The 4210-nt window shown below is 34.2% G+C and overlaps 1 long non-coding RNA gene across 2 annotated transcripts; it reads left to right on the forward strand.

Moving 5' to 3' along the window:
* The first annotated feature begins 748 nt into the window (after window positions 1-748).
* On the forward strand, window positions 749-3164 carry LOC138349020 (uncharacterized). 2 transcript variants are annotated; one of them, XR_011221555.1, is made up of 2 exons: window positions 749-775; window positions 2913-3164. It is a non-coding gene; the product is annotated as an uncharacterized lncRNA (long non-coding RNA). The 2 variants fall into 2 exon arrangements; XR_011221556.1 differs by lacking the exon at window positions 749-775 and adding an exon at window positions 787-1181.
* Window positions 3165-4210: the final 1046 nt, after the last annotated feature.

A 4210-nucleotide genomic window follows, 5' to 3' on the forward strand; every position in this document is an offset into this window, starting at 1 on the left:
TTAGGTGAAGCTTGAGCCTAAAACGTGTGTCATGAGGTTATAAAGTCCTAAAATGGTTAATAATAGTGTTAGAATCAATTTGAGGAGTTTGAAGAGTTTGGAAGTGAAACGTCCAAGATGTTCGCAAATTAGTCGAAGTTGAACTAGTGTATCATAGTGTTTTGTGGTGGGTTTTTGGGGTATTCTTCGGGGGTGAAATTGAGTATATATGTTTGATATGCATAGCCCGTCATGTAAAGGGTCGAAACGTCTGAGAACGACGCTCCGGTGACCAACCAAAGGGTCCCAAGGAGGACCCAAACATGGTCCAAGCAAGCTGCCGCGCCAGCCAAGAATCGGCAGTGGCTGCGCATCGTTCAACCTGCATCGAGAAGGGAAAAATTTTCCCTGAGATGTGAGGACACAGCAGACCATTCTGTCTCAGAAAATACCAGTACCAAGAATTGAAAGTGTCTGCGCAACGCATAGTGACCTCCCAATATTGGTAGCGTCGTTTTTAAGTCAAATTTGAACTTTTAAATATATACATTAAGTGCAGGGGTATTTTGGGTAATTTGGGGATAAATTATTGATGGTTATTGAGTCTTTTTAATCCCCCCACAATCACCAATCAAAGTTTAACCTTCAACTCAAAATAAAACCTCTCTATTCCTTCTCTCCATAGACCCTCCAAGTTTTTCTCCATCAATTTCGTGGGCTTTGCTTCAAATAAGGTATGGTATTTCATAATTGGATTCCCTTCCATTAAAGGAGTCAATTTAAATTATTTTCAAAGGTGATCAAAAACATAAATTCTCCTATTTTGTTATCTAGCCATAAGTTCTTGCATAAAATGTTTTAAATTAATGAATTATGATTGAATTGATGTTAATTGGATGATTTTATACTAAAAAGTCCATAAAACCATGCAATCCTAGTTTTGACCATTTTATGGGTGGTGTGATCATGTCTCTATTCTATTGAATTCTTGTGTAGTTTGATTAGGGCTATTGAATTATGAAAGAATTATGTTAGAATTGTATGTAGGTTGTCCTAAATTGATGAATTCATATTGTATTATCTTGGATGATTGGATATAATAAAAATTGGGTTGAATTGGTGAGTATGACTATCGGTAAGAGCCTTTATGGATTGAATTGGGTGAATTGGTTATGGATTGAAGTTGTGAGACTGGATTGGTGGTATGTTGACCTAACCTTCTCTATATTGTGTAGTATAGGTCTTGAATTAGAATGATGATTGGTATGGTCCACTTATGGTGGAGGTGCTTATGTGCTATACTTGTGAATAATGTGGCCTCGTCGGTATTACTTTACGAATTATGATATTGTCATGATATAACATGGATATGTGATCATTGTGAAGGTCTATATGACTTATGTTTGCATGTGAAGTCAAATTATGTGATCATGATAGACTGTAGTGATGCCTTTATATGTGTATACTTGATATTAAGTATGAATCTTCATAATTGACTATGTGAATATTATGATGAGTTATATTGATGATTCTATAGAAGTGTGTACGGTTACTTGTAGTATGCTTAAGTTGTCCCTATATGCTACTTGACTGATATTGTACATGTGATAAAATGATAATGAAGTGTGTTTTTTTTAGGTTGACCTATGTCCCTTACTTGATATATTAACAATGTGAATATGAATCCTTGACTTAGTAGGCTAAAACACCTTTGTCATGAATGTATGTGTATGAATGAAGTATGATCTTGAATATAGTAAAGAAAGTCATTTATGTGGAACCTTTTAGAAAGAAGGTTATGATATCCTTAAAGTTGAAAGTTGTAATGGTTTCCTTCATGTGTGAATGGTGGACTTACAGTTGGTTGGCTGGAAAGGCATGAAATCATCCTTAGGAATGTCATTGAGCTATCTTAATAACCATTATAGGCAGCCCTAGTGGGCCCTCCTTGGTAAGGTGTAGTATGATTTGGATATGAACAAAATATGGTACCACTTCATGTGCTCCTTTATTGAATTACTCTATGAAAACAAAGTCTAGCACCGAGTGAGTTTGTTTGGGGAGTGGCTTAAGTTGTAGGATGAGACTAGAGTAAAAAAACCCTTGATATTCCTTAACTGTGTGCCTACATGATATGTGTCCTAGTTCTACCATTGGCAAGTAAAATACCATCCATAGAAATAGGGTAGACTCCATATTCCATGCCTAGCTAGTATGGTCTATGTCTATTATTGTCTATTCTCATCATGTGAGATATATGATAGTGTTGGATAAGTTCTATGAAGTTTAGGTAGTGGAATGAGATGCTATCTAGACATTGCATGAGTAGGCTTTGAAGATGTTGGTATTTAGGTTCCCTAGGTCTTCTCCAAGACCATTATGTGAAAGTCCTTAATTGGTGAATGTATCTTAAATAGATTAATGAACTTAATGACTTAAGTTAAGTGAATGTAAATGAAAATGTACTTATATAGATTATCTTTAAGGATTGCTTAGGTAGACTTGGAGAGGGTGTATGGGTGTTCTCTTCATGTCTTATTTAGGTGAGTCTTGGAGTAATACTAGGTAGGGAGTTGAATGTATGAAATGGGAATAATCTTATTTTAGGTAGTCTAAAGGATCACTTTGGTGTGTGGGAAGGGGTTGTATGAGCGGTCGCTTCACAACTCACTCAAGTGAGCTTTAGAATCACCTTTGGTAAGAGGGTCTCATGTTTCTGTATTTTCAAGTGATCTTGATGCTATATTGTGTAAAGTGAATATATGTGCTTATGTTGACTTGTAAGTGACTCTTACACTTGTCTTATGAAGTTTCACTCAAAAAAGCATGTTTTATATAAATGTCCTTTTATCATGGTTTTAATTGCATGTCACCATACTTAGTACATTATATTGTACTAATTTCATATATTTTGTATATCTCTAAATGTGTAGGTGACACTTGAGAGGATTCTTGAAGTGGATGCTTGGATTAGTGGTCATTCAAGCAAGATTTGGTATGTCCTCAAGCTTCAAGGACATCATGATGTTTAGATTTCCTTATTGAAAGTATTGTAATAGACTTAGCTACTTACTAGATGTTGAAGTATGGGTCATGTCCCAATATATTCGTATGTCTAAGATGCCGATTTTGAGACTTAGTCTTTCATTATATTTTTTTCTATAAAGAGATATTATGAACTATTACTGTTTCATGTGAAAATTTTTAATTCCGCACTACTTTTCATACATGTATGCAATGAATGATGTCAAAAGGCTTGTACAAGCCTCCGAAAGGTCAAGTATGCCCTGTTGCGAGTCAAGAACACCATATCTCCTACGGTGTACTCTCGGTTCATGACATTTCATAAAGGACCAAAATATCTTTAAAACAAATTTACTTTCACACCAAGAAAAAATACAATAAAGATTATTAAACCTTCTCCTACTCTTATAATTTTCTTATATCACCAAGACCCAATTTCAAAATAATTTAAACAATGAATGCAAAATAACTATATATTTTCCAAAAAAATTATATATATTTTTTAGATGAACTTTTTTATCCATTTATTGATTTTCAAATCAAGGAAATAAATCTCCCAAAAAAATTTTAACAAAAGAATTTTCTAGGGAAATACGAGACTGTGAATAAGACCTTTAAGGCCCCCATTTCCCGACGTTCAAACCAGAAGAAAAAATGAAAAGAACTTTTTATGAAAAATATGAAACAAAATTACAAGATATATACATGTATTTACTTCTACCAAACAAACTATACCTTCGTCATTAAAAGACCTGCTACACCATACCAAAATAGGTGGAGACGGAGGATCCCCGCAAGACCCGGAGGTATTATGAATTTATCTTAACGAATATCGATTTTGAAGGTCGTCTACATTACCCCTATTAACTTATCAAAAGCTCATAACCTCGTACATATAATTGGTATGATTATAAAGCACCCTCGTATAACTTTATTTTTTTCAGCCCAACACCCACACTTGGTTTATAAAATATTCAGAAGAAAGGAAGAACAAAGTATTTCCTGATGGTTTTACGAATGGTGGAGTCAGTTCGGAAGAAATGAACAAGTATTATCAACTCAACATCAAACACAGTTTTAAAAAATTCAGGTAGAAAGGAATAAATTTACCTTATTAGAAAATATTGAATTATGCAAGTTCTTTAGTACCAAGAGGATATCTTATATTCTTAGTTGGTCCTTCGACATTAATGATTTTGAAAGGATC

This window comes from Solanum lycopersicum, chromosome 6 (assembly GCF_036512215.1).
Source record: "Solanum lycopersicum chromosome 6, SLM_r2.1".
In the NCBI taxonomy this organism is placed as follows: Eukaryota; Viridiplantae; Streptophyta; class Magnoliopsida; order Solanales; family Solanaceae; genus Solanum; species Solanum lycopersicum.